Here is a 16,426-nt window from a genome sequence, read left to right as displayed (position 1 = left end):
TTTTTTTTTTTCCATATTAAAAGTACATATAGTTAATTTAAGAAACAGCTTATTAAGTTTTAGTTATAGTTTAAATTATATAATCTAAATATTTCATGTACGCATTAACGTTATGGAATAACTCTTTTATTTGTAACGATAAGAAACAAAACCTATTTATTTTCAATTTTATGTTAATTATGGCCTGGCCGATAAGTCTAAGACTTGGACAGACCTTTACATGGAAACATTTCTTTTATTAATAAACCAACCATTCAACCATTCAACCAACCATTCAACCATTATTATTATTATTATTATGGTCGGTGTTTCTTGTGAGAACTCAGGTCTAGCCTGGTTAACTAATCGCACGGATTAAAATCAAGTAACGATTAGTGTCTGTGTCTGTGTCTGTGTTATGTAGGGTCTAAAAAATAAAAAAAAAATTATAAAAAAAAAAATCACACATGGGCACAATAAGCCAACGCTATCAGGAAAGAGGAAAACAAAACACAACAAGAATCATTATAATAATTCCTGTAATTTTATTAAATGGAGTTTATTGTGTAAGTGTTTCTTTGGCTTTGCGTTTGGGTTGAATACGAGTGGGTTGTAATAACGTGGTGTTCTTCGGTGAGGATGGAGTTTTGTGTTTTTTAACTGTGCTAGGACGTGTAACTTTATTGGGTGGACCTGTCTTTGTGGTACATGTTGCCTTACTTGTATTTATGGTGTTTCTTTGTCCTTGAGGTTGTATTTGTGTTATTGCTTGGGTTATTGGTGGAGGTATTACTGTATTTTGTGAGCTAGTAGTGCTGTTTAGGTTTTTGCGTTTGGGTTGAGTACGAGTGGGTTGTGATAACGTGGTGTGTTTCTGTGAAGAAGGAGTTATGTGTTTTTAACTGTGCTAGGGCGTGTAACTTTATTGGGTGGACCTGTCTTTGTAGTGCATGTTGCGTTACTTGTATTTATGGTGTTTCTTTGTTCTTGAGGTTGTATCTGTGTTGTTGCTTGGGTTATTGGTGGAGACATTACAGTATTTTGTGAGCCTGTAGTGCTTTTAAGGTTGTTGCGTTTCGGTTGAATACGAGTGGGTTGTTTCTGAGAAAGAGGAGTATTGTGTTTTTTAACTGTGCTAAGACGTGTAATTTTATTGGGTGGACCTGTTTTTGTAGTGCATGTTGCGATACCTACTTGTATTTATTGTGTTTCTTTGTTCTTGAGGTTGTATTTGTGTGGTTGCTTGGGTTATTCGTGGAGATATTACAGTATTTTGTGAGCTAGTAGTGCTGTATAGGTTTCTGCGTTTGGGTTGAATACGAGTGGGTTGTGATAACGTGGTGTGCTTAATGATAACTCTACGTTGTTGATCTGCAATGCGTTGTTCTGTTAAGTGTGCTAAATGTGGGTATTGTGTAATGAACGCGTGATATAGTTTACCTCTGTATGCTGTCCTGTCCGTTTCCATCTTCGTGATCTCCAGATACGTACCAAAAATGAAGCGATTCATCCCTTCGTCCCATTTCATACGTCTTTTGGAGGTTTCCTTTGCGCTGGTCCCATCCACAAGCGGTTGAGAAGCAGGCACAAAGGTCTCATGGCGGTCCTCTTCAGGTGGTCGTTGTCCTCTTCGTAGTCTTCTTTCGGCTGTAGAGGTTTCGGGTATCCCGACGAGCGGCCGCCTGTTCACCAACTCGTCACTATCGGCTCGCATGCTGCAACGCCCAGCGATAGCTCGAGACGTGCCCTGACGCTCCTCAGGTAGCGGCATTTTTCCGAGGCTTTGTTTAAACTCCATTTTCATGAGAATATGGGGTGACTAGGAACACGTGAAGGCGTCACTCTTCAAGATATTCGCGTAAGCAAATATCCACCTGCGTGTTGTGTATAATGTAGGAAAGTAGGGAACATGGATGTGGGAGTTGGAAGGTAAAGTGGGTAGGTAAGTACTAAAGGTGGTTGGACTTGTCACCTTTAGTGCCCATTGATCGCCTTTTACGTTCTCTAGGGCGAGAGTGGGCCTATTCTATCCCCGAACCCACAGGGGGTTTATTATTATTATTATTATTATCGGTGTTTCTTGTGAGAACTCAGGTCTAGCCTGGTTAACTAATCGCACGGATTAAAATCAAGTAACGATTAGTGTCTGTGTCTGTGTCTGGTGAAGTTATGTAGGGTCATTAAAAAAAAAAATAAAAAATAAAAAAAAAATAAAAAAAAAAATAAAAAATAAAATAAAAAAATCACACACGTACATTGGACATCTAGGGATAATGTAATTCGTACTTACCAACATACCTATTGATGGGCACAATAGCCAACGCTATCAGGAAAGAGGAAAACAAAACAAAAATTTATATTTATAATTTATTATTATTATTATGGTCGGTGTTTCTTGTGAGAACTCAGGTCTAGCCTGGTTAACTAATCGCACGGATTAAAATCAAGTAACGATTAGTGTCCCTGTAATTTTATTAAATGGAGTTTATTGTGTAAGTGTTTCTTTGGCTTTGCGTTTGGGTTGAATACGAGTGGGTTGTGATAACGTGGTGTGCTTCTGTGAAGAAGGAGTTTTGTGTTTTTTAATTGTATTAATGGTGTTTCTTTGTTCCTGAGGTCGTATTTGTGAGGTTGGTTGGGTTTTTGGTGGAGATATTGCAGTATTTTGTGAGCCTGTGGTGCTGTTAAGGTTTTTGCGTTTCGGTTGTATACGAGTGGGTTGTTTCTGAGAAGAAGGAGTATTGTGTTTTTTAACTGTGCTAGGGCGTGTAACTTTATTGGATGGACCTGTCTTTGTAGTACATGTTGCGTTACTTGTGTTTATGTTGTTTCTTTGTTCTTGAGGTTGTATTTGTGAGGTTGCTTGGGTTATTGATGGAGATATTACAGTATTTTGTGAGCTAGTAGTGCTGTATAGGTTTCTGCGTTTGGGTTGAATACGAGTGGGTTGTGATAACGTGGTGTGCTTCGGTGAAGAAGGAGTTATGTGTTTTTTAATTGTGCTAGGGCGTGTAACTTTATTGGGTGGACCTGTCTTTGTAGTGCATGTTGCGTTACTTGTATTTATGATGTTTCTTTGTTCTTGAGGTTGTATTTGTGAAATTGCTTGGGTTTTTGGTGGAGATATTTTAGTATGTTGTGAGCCTGTAGTTCTGTTAAGGTTTTTGCGTTGCTGTTGAATACGAGTGGGTTGTGAAAATGTGGCGTGTTTCTGTGAAGAAGGAGTTATGTGTTTTTTAACTGTGCTAGGGCGTGTAATTTTATTGGGTGGACCTGTCTTTGTAGTGCATGTTGCGTTAGTTGTGTTTATGGTGTTTCTTTGTTCTTGAGGTTGTATTTGAGAGGTTGCTTGGGTTTTTGCTGGAGATATTTTAGTATGTTGTGAGCCTGTAGTTCTGTTAAGGTTTTTGCGTTTCGGTTGAATATGAGTGGGTTGTGAAAATGTGGTGTGTTTCTGTGAAGAAGGAGTTTTGTGTTTTTTAAATGTGCTAGGGCGTGTAACTTTATTGGATGGACCTGTCTTTGTAGTGCATGTTGCGTTACTTGTATTTATGGTGTTTCTTTGTTCTTGAAGTTGTATTTCTGTTGTTGCATGGGTTACTGGTGGAGACATTACAGTATTTTGTGAGCCTGTAGTGCTGTTAAGGTTGTTGCGTTTGGGTTGAGTACGAGTGGGTTGTGTTTGTGATAACGTGGTGTGTTTCTGAGAAGAAAGAGTATTGTGTTTTTTAGCTGTGCTAGGCCGTGTGGGTGAGGGCGTCTTTGTAGTGCGTGTTGCGTTACTTGTATTTATTGCGTTTGTTTGTTCAGGAAGTTGTGTTTGTGTGGTTGGTTGAGTTAAGTTGGAATATTACAGTATGTTGTGTGTCATGTTGTGAGTCTAAAGTGCTGTTTAGGCTTTTGCGTTTGGGTTGAATACTAATGGGTGGTGATAATGTGGTTTGCTTCAGAGGTGAATCTCTGATTGTAGTATATGTTGTATCATTTGTTGTACTTGTTTGTTCGGTAAGTTGTATTTGTGTGTTTGTTTGGGTTAGAGGTGGAGATATTACAGTATGTTGTGTACCGTGTTGTGAGCGAGTGCTGTTGTTTACATGTATACGTTGTGGATCATTTCTGTATGTAGTATCTTGTGTTATGTTTAGAAATTTACGAACAATATGGCATGTGTTGATAATGACTGCTTTTTGTAAATGTTTGTATGTGTTTTTGTCTAAACCTAATAGTTGTAAATTGTGGTGTATTGTCTTTGGTATAACTCCAGTAGCACTAAGAATAATGGGAACTATAACAGTAGATTTCATTCTCCATTGCGTCTTAAGCTCGATAGCTATATCGGTGTATTTGCGGTGTTTTTCTGCATGTGTTTTAGTTAAGTTGTTAGTGTTGGGGATGGCAATGTCTATAATACAAATGGATTTTTGTGTTTTATCTATAAGTGTAATGTCTGGTCTATTATTGTGGATAGTTTTGTCTGTGAGTAGTGTCCTGTCCCAATATAATTTGTGTGTGTTGTTTTCGAGTATGATCTGTGGCGTGTATTTGTAGTATGGTGTCGTATCTGTTATGAGATTGTGTTTAAGTGCTAATTTTTGATGTATGATTTTAGCTACCTGATCGTGTCGATGTTTGTATTCAGTTTGTGCAAGTCGTGTGCATGCCGATATTATATGTTGGATTGTTTCTGATGTTTGTGAACAAAGTCGACAAGAATCATTTGTCACTGTTTTATCTTTATGTATGTGTTTTTTATAGTTGCGTGTGTTAATGACCTGGTCTTGTATTGCTAACATGAAACCCTCAGTCTCCGGGAAGATATCACATTCAGACAACCAAGTGTGCGTTGCTATAGAATCAACACAATCCTGGCCAACCTCTTGTGGAAATCGTCCATGTAAAGGCTTTTGGTTCCATGTCTGTATGTTATTTGTGATGTATGTAAGTTTGGATGTGGGTGGGAGTACATTAGTTTCGTGTAGTAAGTGGTGTGTAAGATTTGTCTGCATATGTTACTGTTTTGTGTAAGACTGAAGTATCTGATTTGTTATAAAAGTATTGTCGTAAATTGTGTATTTGTGTTTGGTGCAATAGTTTTATATCTGTAAGTCCTCTACCTCCTTCCGAACGAGGAAGGTAAAGTCGTATAGTAGAGGAGTAAGGGTGATGTATATGGTGTTTTGTTAATAGTGTACGTGTGTTTCTCTGTATTTGTTCTAAATCTGTATTTGTCCAACGTATAATCCCAAAAGAGTATGTAAGCACTGGTTGGTGTGGCATAAGTGTTAATAGCTTTGATTGTATTTCTACCGTGTAATTTTGTTTTAAGTATACTGCGTACTCTTTGTAGGTATTGTGTGATAAGTGTTTGTTTTATACTCGTATGTTTAATATGTGTATTTTGCTGAAAACCAAGATACTTATAAGTATCATTCTCGACCATGGAATTTATTAAATTACCCTGTTCTAGCTCATAATCTAAAAGTTGTCTTTTACCAGCTGTGATGTGTTGTGTTTTACATTTATCAATTCCAAAGTCCATTTGTATGTCACGTGAGAATGTTTCGGTAATGTGTAGAAAGAAGGTGATTAAGATTTATGCTTGTGGAAGAGTATAATTTAAGATCGTCCATGTAAAACAGGTGTGTAATGTTGTGATGTATTTCGTGGTTGTGCTTAATATTGTACCCAAAGTTAGTAGTGTTTAACAAATGTGAAAGTGGGTTAAGAGCAAGACAAAACCAAAGCGGACTTAAAGAATCGCCTTGAAAAATGCCTCTTTTAATTTGTATTGGGTCAGTAATAAGTTTTGTGTCGTTTAGTGTTAACGTAGTGTTCCAACATGACATTATGTAATTGAGGAATTGTGTAATATTGTTGCTGACTTTGTATATTGAGAGTACTTGTTGTAACCAAGAGTGTGGTACTGAATCGAATGCTTTTTTGTAATCAATGTATGCAGTGTGTATGTTTCGTTTGTTATGTCTGGATTGTTCAAGTATTACAGAATCTATAATGAGTTGCTCTTTACAGCCTCTGGAACACTTGGTACACCCTTTTTGTTCTTCGTATAAAATGTTGTTATCAGTACAGTGTTGGTATATTTTGTTGGTAATGCATGATGTAAGGATTTTGTATATTGTAGGAAGGCATGTAACTGGTCTATATTTAGATGGGTCTTGTGTATTGTTGTCTTTTGGGAGCATGTAAGTGATACCTTGTGTAAAGAATGCAGGAGTGCGATCTGGTGAATTAAGAAGTTCAGTAAATTGTTGCGCAAGGTAAGAGTGATTGTAGGTAAAATATTTCCACCAAAAGTTGTGAATGTTATCAATGCCTGGACTTTTCCAGTTATGTAAGTGATTAATAGTTTGAATGATGTCTGTTGTAGTGATGTTTGTGTTATTCATAGGAGTAATGTATTCAGTGCGTGTGGTTTCTGTGGTAATCCACGGGGCGTGTGGATTGTGTTTAATGTCTTTGGTCCATAAGTCAAACCAGTATTGCTGAAGTGAGTGTAGAGATGGTGGAATGAGTTTTTCATTAGTGCTGTTTTGTGTTAGTGATCTGTAAAATAGTTTTTCGTTATGTTTAAATTGTGTGTTATGGCGCTTTCTGTCTGCAGTTTCCCTATAGCGTTTTAAACGGTTTGTGTATATTGATAGTTTTTGTGTGAGTGTATCTCTATGTTCGTTATAGTTTGTATTTTGTTCTCGTGTGGTGTGATTGTTTAGTTTTGTAGTTATGTGTTGTACTTGTCGTGTTAATTTTGAAGAACGAGTTCCTTGTATGTATTGTGTAATTCGACCCAAGTCACGTCTGATGTCATCGATGCGATTAATCAGGCGTATTATTATTATTATTATTATTAAGAACGGTGTGTCCTCACTTGCTAGGTTCGACCTTCAAACCTGGTTGGTTGCTGATCAACTGCGCGGATGAGACCACGGCAGAGTGACTCAAATGAGTGGTGCCAAGCCACTGGAAGGTGCGACAGAGGTGTCGAGAGTACGAAGCGTATCTTTGGTTTGTTGAAGAAGTAGAACACAAAACGCCAATCGTTCGCCCAGGGTACCGATGTGCCTAGCCTAGGGGATTAGCCGGGGAAACATCATACGCGATAAAATTGCCTTCCTACAGGCAAACCCCCAGCACAGCAAGGCGGCCTCCGACGCTACAACAAATGTAGCGATTGCGCTCATTCAAGAGCGAAGAGAGAAATTAATACAATTATGACAAATTTAACGCCAGCAGAAATTGTCTTTTTAAAGCATTATCTTAAGCTTTGCGGTTGGTAAAAATCCTCGAGGATGCTTTTTAACGCCAAGTATATAGCAACATACGGCCTAAGTATATTGTCGAGTTTAATACGTAGAGTTGCGTTTCATATACGCATAAAATGTACCTAAAACACACACTTTTTGCACACCAATAAAGAGCGAGCCGAAGGCGAGTTCGGCATAGCTCGGGTCCTTCCTTAGATTCGCCTCTCTACATCCACAGTGCCAAACGACGATTACCAACGGCCAAACACACATTACACTTTTTTTGCACACCAATGCCGAGCGAGCCGAATGCGAGTTCGACATAGCTCGGACCCTCCACTCCACTCTCTACGTCCAAGGTGGCAAACGACGTTTTAAAACGGCCAAATACACACTACACTTCTTTGCACACCAATGCCGAGCGAGCCGAAGGCGAGTTCGGCATAGCTCGGGCCCTCCCTTAGACTCCCCTCTCTACGTCCAAGGTGGCAAACCACGTTTACCAACGGCCAAATGCACACTACACTTCTTTGCACACCAATGCCGAGCGAGCCAAAGGCGAGTTCGACATATCTCGGACCCGCCCTTAGACTCGCCTCTCTACGTCCACATCTGATAAACAAACGCGGTTGAATCGAAATGGCGGATGACTCAAAACGACTACCCTTCCCCTAACGAAGTAAGGTGATCTTTTCTTAACACACGCACTTACCAATTCCGAGCGAGCCGAAGGCGAGATCGGTATAAATCAACCGCCGACCCGAAATTCGGGGTTGATAAACGATTCCGGTTACAAAATGCAAAGCGCATACAGCCGAGCTCGACATAGCTCGGGCTCGCTCTTCTCACAACGAAAATGACTCGCATTTTTCGTACACCAAATAGTGATTCACTACCATTATATTCCACCCGAAATACTTATTAAGTATAGGAAGGGCACAGACAAATAAGCAATATACCTATCAAATTAAATCTAAGGATTTCATGTACATACATGTTGAGAAATGCGTCTAGTGGCACGTATAGACAATAAGGAAAGGGGTCAATGGATTTTGCAGTATTCCTTCAATGAAGTTATTTAATTGATTAAAATATTATTAGCAGTGATAAATCCTTTTTATTGTGCGCATACACGCAAACACTATAATGGTTTTAAATTTTATGCTACGCTGTTTGTATCTTTTTGTGTCATTTATTTAAGGGTGTTATGCCTTATCTACCCTCAATAAATTGCTCTGGTGAATATATGTTTTGTTCTACTAAAACTTTATTTGCTATTTTCTTTGTGTTACTAAAGCTTTTCAATCCCTTTCTGAATGTATCCGTTATAACGACACGCCTGTAACTCTCAATAATTTTAGAATTCCAATGTGGGAATGTAAATCTTTCCGTGGGAAATAGAAATGAAATCCATAAAGTCGCCGTTGTCCTCCCTTAATACAATGATTTTACATTTGCAATTTCGTCTAAATGTGAACTTTGAAAAAGGCTATTGCGATTTGCGCAAATATTTAAGCAAGAGCAGATTAGGGTTGCTTGATTAAAATAAGGATCACATTGCCAAATGGCTTAATTGCGATGGAACAAATTTAGATTAGGGATGAGATGTAGAGGGCGACTATAACATAGCATTCTGATGGTCGGAAAAGTACATTATATAGAAAAGCTTGTATGATACCCTTGGTTTTCCAACCGAAACGCTATTTTGTTTCTCTTAATTGCAAGTCTTTAACGATTCACACTTGTACGTAAAATCATCATACTAGAACTTTACGTGCCCTTTATGACCATGCTAAACACGAGCACTGTGTATATTTGTACATTTTACTTTTTTATAATTTCGCAACCAATTACATTTACTCCCCCTTTTAGGGTTTACAATGCTACATCGTTTATAACTACCGTTTATTACCCACTGACTTTCACCGGTTACGCCCATACATTAAAATGTCTCGGATAATAGGACCAGATAATAATAAGTATTTAATTGAAACTTACGATCCATGATCAATATTTTTGTTTATTCCAACTCAACATTGTAATTTGCAAGTCGAATCTAATTGACAATGCCTTCTATTATGACAATCAATACTAATGTTACCTTTCCCCTATTCCACCCTATTTTGTAGTATAGGCACTTCTGAATGTATGAAGAATAAATTAAAATCGTGTAGATATTTTTAACAATAATTTGAAACTCCGTTCTGGTGTAAAGCGTTTATGTTATTCCATGAATGCAGCACGCACTTGTATGTTTTTAGAAACGCTTCCTAATGATGCTTCTTAATAACGTTATTTATAAACTCCAAAAATGTTTCACTGTTTTTGTTTCGTTAGGCAGTTGTTCCTAATAATGTATCGTCTGACAAGCACGCTAAAAAATTGACGTATCTATCCTGCGCACTAAACGCTGTAACAAGTGACATACTTCTTTATAGTCGGTAGCTGCTATTATAATTAAGAGCACTTTGAATTTATCCTTAAAAAAAGTAACACGTCGCATCTGTCCTAAGAGATTATACTAAATGAGTTGACGTAGAACATATATCGTAGATATTAGCGCACGATTAAACATTTTAAATAAGTCATAAAAACTATTCGTAATTTCCGGTGTAAAAATGTATACAAGTTACAACGATTTACTTTGACAGGAGAAAAAAATAGATACATTGAAATTATCATAGGACGAATGAAATAATTTTCCATGCCATTGGAAAATTCTCTGATTTTCAGAGTATTTCCAAAAATTAAAAAAAAAATTAATTTGAAAAGCTTTGTTCTCAGCATTACACTTGACCCAAAAAATAAATTTTTTCTTGATTTCTTGGTTAAAAAATTGCAGCAAGAAAACGACCATGGCCTAGCACCAAAAATTTTCACTATTGTCGTTTTCTTTTAGCAAACAAAAACATTCATGTGTTGCCCCTTTGTAAAATAAGAGCGACTGTTCCGCGAGGCAGATACCGTGTATCGAGCGTTCCAAAAATTTCTATAGACTTCGCGGCGCCTTAAAAGATTAATCATCGACGGTAAAGAACGAAGGCGGATTTACGGATACATGCATTTTTATGTTTCATGTTTAAATTCCATTTCCTTACGCAATCTAGGTATCTTCTTTGTAATTCACTAGTTTTAGATGTAAATTAATTCGTGTAGTAAATTTGTTTTTATCTTAGCATATGTTTTTTGTTTCGCCGACGAAGGTCGTGCAGAGTTTTCTTTAATTTCTTTCAGCGCACGCACTTTTTGTACAAACACGAGATTCGATCGTTACTTACAGAAGAATACACGCCATTACGCGAGCATTACGGTTACTCGACAATTTTTGTCTGCTTTTTGGGATTTTTATTGTAGCTGTATAAGTGTAGTGAAGTTTTATCTTGTTATTTTCTTTTCGACACTTTGCTGACGCATTTGCGGATATATTCTAAAGTCGTTTTTTGGTATGTTAACAAAAATTACGCATTCACCTTTTGACTTTGAATAATCATTTTTAGGCTTCTTACTCCTCGTTTACTCTTTTCTTTATTAGTAGGTACCTACCTGATTGTGCTTTCTACATCGATATTCCTGAGCGGAAACCGGCGATTTTATCAATATTCCGCAAGGAAGATTCATTTGGGGGGGTTCACCGCCATCTTACCAATTGAAGAACGCCATAGATGACATTCTACATTACCGACGTGTGAAATTCTATCTACATTAACCATGTGAGTCTACTTCATTCTATCAACATACATTAATACCTACTCGAAATTTATACCTAGAGCTTTCGATATTTGTTCCGGAATTGTAACTGCAAGTATATAACGAACGTTTAGAGATTAACAATCTTGTATTAATACAGTTTTAGTGTACGATTACCTCCTCAGACGTTAGACATTATTTACGCATTAATATGGGCCGCGCGAGTCGCTATTCCTCTTGTTTGTTTGTTGTGTTATTGCCTGTTAAAGATTTTCAGAACGCGCCCTTCTGAATTCAGGCGGTCGCTACGATCAAAATTCAAAAGTTCAAAATTGCTAAGTGAGCATTTCATGGTAAACATTTAATAAACCCATAAAGAGCGTCTAAAAAAGCGGCAGAGCATCTTGGTGTGACCCCACGGAGTTATTGGATTTGACCCATTTTCAATTGGCTTCAAACATGTGGCATATAAGTCTACTGTGCAAAGTTTCAACCGAATAGGTTCAAGCGTTTGGCAGGGACAGAGAAGCGTGACCCCACGGGGTCATTGGATTTGGCCCATTTTCAATAGAGTTATTACATGTGGCATATAGGTCAACTGTGCAAAGTTTGAACTAAATAGGTTCAAGCGTTTAGCAGAGACAGAGATGCTTATTGCTTGTGGCATAATGGTGCAATGTTTGAACCAAATCTGTCCAAGCGTTTGACAGTTATCGTGTTCGCGGACTGACGGACATACGGACACCAACGACTCCCCTATAAAGCTTGCATCGCTTTGCTCTGCCGCTTAATAACACACCTTGGATTTGAACCGTGTGTAAATTGACAGATGCAATATTAATGGCCCTATCACTTTAACAGATGGCAGTTTATTATTATTTCCCATGTTTTAACAGAGAGGTTGTGCCTAGGGTTGTGCAGTCGTTTACTAGCTGGACTTAGGTTATTATACATACACAGGGTGTTTCATAATATATGCGCAGGACTTCAGGATGTGATAGCTCGTCCAAAAATTTGAAAAACAGTTTCTATTAACTTACTTATTAACATACAGGGTGTTGAAATTGAAAAAATTTTGTTTTTTTGCGAATATCTCCAGAACCGTTTATCGTACAAAAAAACAGTTTTTCCACTCATAATAAGCTACATTTTGTGCGAAAAAAATTTCTTTGTAAGGTCATAATTTTAAAATAAAAGCACACATTAAACGGTGCAGATTATCGACAATTTCTAAAAGAAGTACTGCTGGAACTGCTGGAAGATGTACCGCTTCAAATAAGACAAAGAATGATAAGAGTTCCAGCCCACTCTAAATTGATTGCTCGGCAAAACTTGGACAACGAATACCAAGACCGTTGGATTGGTCGAAGAGGTCCTCACTCTTGGCCCCCGCGATCTCCCGAACTTTTTTTTAGATCTTTTCTCTTGGGACCATCTCAAAACCCTAGTCTACGCTACTCCAGTTGAAAATGTTGACCAATTAAAAGAACGCTTTGTTGCAACTTGCGACAAAATTCGGAACACTCCGGGAACTTTCCTGTGTGTTACGACAGTCAATGCAGAATTACTGCTAACGGAGGTCATTTCCATTTAATGTAACTGTGTATGATTGGTTATTATTTTTTTTTAATTTTGCAATTATTAGTTAACGTTTGGTTTTGTTACTTGGTCCAACGTTTAAATAAATTTTGTTTAATAATTGGAAGATAACATTTTGTATTTTATTTAAATTAAATAATAAGTGGTTATTGAATTTAAACTAAACTAAGAGTATGAGTAGGTAACAACAATAATCTTAATATAATGTGATGGACGCAAGTAGCGTCAGTAGAAGCCTTGGAGAGCTCAGCAAGTATCCACTTGAGTTTTCTGCCATGATTCATTTTCACAATGAAAATATTTCGTCCATTCCTGGATGATCTGGGAGGGTGCCCCTAATGCTAGCGGCGTTTCCACGTTGGATGGCAAGCGATATTCTTTGGAATAGTAAAAAAAATGTTTTGACCATGTTTTTCAAGATAAAGTTGATGTTTACCGAAAATGATCAGCTGATGACCTTTCTTGTGTAGAAACCACTAGCGGTTCAAATGGGCGTCCCAAAAGCGTACTTTTCCAGTGGCTTCGAAGCTGGGGATAAAAACACCCACTACCCCTTCAAAATCTTCACCAATTATGACCGTAAAAAAATTTTTTTACACAAAGCATAACTTATTATGAGCTTACAAAAACGTTTTTTTACGATAAACGGTTCCGGAAATTTTTAAGTGCTGCGCATCTGTGTATAAGCATAAAAGCTTTAGTAACGCCCTTTAATCTCCTTTGCAAAAAATCCATCTAATTTTTTTTTAAATTGTATGATTGCCTTTTAAACTCCGAAGTGTTCCTGAAGAAGCTCATCATAGCAAAACCATATTTCGTTTTTTCACCGCAGCCTTTACGTCTTTATTCTTGGCAAGGAGGAAGGTGTACTCGTTTCGGGAGCTGTCTGTAAAAATTAAACGTTCTCCAACAACTCTCATTCTTGTTCTTAAGTAGTTCTCAGTGCGGACATCTATTTCCCCAAATTTTAATGACAAAAGTTGAGAATTTCAGTTTTTCACAAAGCTATTTTACTCGTAAAATTGCCTTTTTTTGAGCCCCCAAGAAAAAATTGTCTCGGATCGACCGGGGAAAGAAATTTTCTTATAGAATGTGCCCTGTAGAATCCATAATTTCAAACAGTTCCAAGATTGGGCTACTAGTTCAAAAGTTACAGCCCTTTGAATATGTTTTCGAAATTGGGTTCTAGTCTATAACTTTTGATTAAGAAGTCTGATCGAAAAAGTACGAATTGATTTGGATTCTACGCACCCAAATTAATAAGAAAAAGTGTTTTCCCCAGAAATTTTGGTGTAGTCGATTTTTGGTAAAAAAAGGAAGGTTATAACTGCCTTTTTTTGAGCCCCGAAAAAAAAAATTGTCTCAGATCGACCCGGAAAAAAAATTTTCTTATAGAAATGTCGCCTGTAGAATCCATAATTTCAAACAGTTCCAAGATTGGGCTACTAGTTCAAAAGTTACAGCCCTTTGAATTTTTTTTCGAAATTGGTTTCTAGTCTATAACTTTTGATTGAGAAGACTGATCGAAAAAGTACGAATTGATTTGGATTCTACGCACCCAAATTAATAAGAAAAAGTGTTATCCCGAGAAATTTTGGTGTAGTCGATTTTTGGTAAAAAAGGAAGGTTATACACTGCCTTTTTTTGAGCCCCGACAAAAAAATTGTCTCAGATCGACCCGGAAAAAAAATTTTCTTATAGAATGTGGCCTGTAGAATCCATAATTTCAAACAGTTCCAAGATTGGGCTACTACTTCAAAAGTTACAGCCCTTTGAATTTTTTTTCGAAATTGGTTTCTAGTCTATAACTTTTGATTGTGAAGTCTGATCGAGAAAGAACGAATTGATTTGGATTCTACGCACCAAAATTAATAAGAAAAAGTGTTTTCCCGAGAAATTTTGGTGCAGTCGATTTTAGGTAAAAAAAGGAAGGTTATACACTGCCTTTTTTTGAACCCCGAAAAAAAAATTGTCTCAGATCGACCCGGAAAAAAAAATTTCTTATAGAATGTGGCCTGTAGAATCAATAATTTCAAACAGTTCCAAGATTGGGCTACTACTTCAAAAGTTACAGCCCTTTGAATTTTTTTTCGAAATTGGTTTTTAGTCTATAACTTTTGATTGTGAAGTCTGATCGAGAAAGAACGAATTGATTTGGATTCTACGCACCAAAATTAATAAGAAAAAGTGTTTTCCCGAGAAATTTTGGTGTAGTCGATTTTTGGTAAAAAAGGAAAGGCGAAGGAGAAAAATCTAAAGATTATGTTAGTGGCATTTTCCGAACATGGCACATGCTCCCCAGGGATGATTTCTGGACCGACTTAAAAAAAAATCCTCAATCCTCACCACAGATTATTTTTTCAGTTAAATATCAAGTCCGTTGCAAAATTGCACCAGCAAAAAAATTGGCCATACTCCACTAATGTAGAGCTGATATAATTTCAATTTCTTTGCTCGAACGTGGCGTTAGATTTTATCAATGTGCGTCAGATGCGAGAACCATTTCCTGGTTCCTGTGATTGTTTATTTAAGGAAAATAACAACTCGAATGTAAAACCCACGAATTAACTCGTGAATCGTGATTCATACTTTCGTGACGGTAAATTTAAATGCGCCCTTTATAATGTAGAATTCCTATTTAGTTTGTACTACACATTGTCTTTCAATTTAAAGATTGTATGCCATAATGAAATATTTAGTTGGATAGTAATGCAAAACTGATCTCGGATTATAGAGAGTATTAGCACATAACCGACATAAAACAATTAGCGAAAAGCTTATAAGCTAAGACTAGCATTTTTATTTTAAAATGACTACCCCTTTGTTCATTCCACTTGCTACCTCTAGAATTGGAAAATTCATATAGAACCAATTTCCTTTATATCACGCTAAGCCCTACATGATTTTTATTTCCATAGCCCAGAATCGCTAATAATTATACTCATCTACATAAAGTTACAAGCACCAATAATCCGTAATGTCGCGATTCTTTAAGAAAGGGAAAAAATAATTACAATGTTCTAACTGTTCTTGTTTTTCGCAAATAGATAAAGTTGGTCTCGTGGGGATTAAAACAGTAATTGAGCAGATTGCTACGAGGATTTCTGTTGATTAAAACAACACCGGGTTGTTTCATTCGCGCGAATATAAGCACTTTCAGCACGCACCCGTTCGAAAATTTCAAAATTACTTGTCTCCATTATTTCGCCACAAATACATAGAATTCCATTTGCTGTGCGTTTTTAAATGGCGAATAAATTCCGCATAATATTGATTCGGAAATGTTTTAGATTTTTAGCGGATTAACATTAAAAGTAATTAAATCGGGGACAACAAATGGGAGGCATGCAAAACTTACCGCAGTTCGAAATTTTTTTGTAAATATTTTTACGCCGAAAACCCACGTGGTTTATGAAACATAAAATAAATTCGAACTTGTGTTTTTGAAGGGTTAATTAGAGCATCGCACGCGACACTCACTTTGGGATTAGCGTGCGCGTGCAACAGCCGAAAAGGTATAACATGTGGACGGAAGCCTCGCCGCCCACTTCGCGGCACTGGTGGCAAAAGACTGAAGGACTCGCGTGCCCTGTATCAAATGCCGTCTCTGCAACCCCTGTTTGTTAGCGCTCGACGTCCCGCGCACTTTACCAGCGTCCACCGGCGTTTATTTGTATGGGTATAAAAACCCTACAAACTTGTATGCGTCTCGTTACGGCCTCATTAACCTGCACTTGCGACACACAACTCTCCGGTTGGCTGTTTCTTACACCCCTTTGTTCTTCGACGATCGCATTTATGATAAATTATTATTTTAGAGGTTGTCTCGGGCGCGCAATAAAAACCTAAACAATGCTTTTGCCACCCTCACCATATTTTCCTGTAAAACACGTTTGTAT

At 37.3% G+C, this 16,426-nt stretch overlaps 1 long non-coding RNA gene across 1 annotated transcript in view; it reads right to left on the bottom strand.

Moving 5' to 3' along the window:
* LOC116166193 overlaps positions 1 to 16,112 on the bottom strand; it is a 104,609-nt gene extending 88,497 nt beyond the window's left edge. The window contains exon 1 of the long non-coding RNA XR_004144282.1: positions 15,886 to 16,112. This is a non-coding gene — a long non-coding RNA (uncharacterized LOC116166193). The remainder of the gene's footprint in view (positions 1 to 15,885) is intronic.
* Between the last annotated feature and the right edge of the window lie 314 nt (positions 16,113 to 16,426).

This window comes from Photinus pyralis, unplaced genomic scaffold, assembly GCF_008802855.1.
Source record: "Photinus pyralis isolate 1611_PpyrPB1 unplaced genomic scaffold, Ppyr1.3 Ppyr1.4_LG3a, whole genome shotgun sequence".
Taxonomy (NCBI): Eukaryota; Metazoa; Arthropoda; class Insecta; order Coleoptera; family Lampyridae; genus Photinus; species Photinus pyralis.
This window is presented reverse-complemented; position numbering and strand designations above follow the sequence as displayed.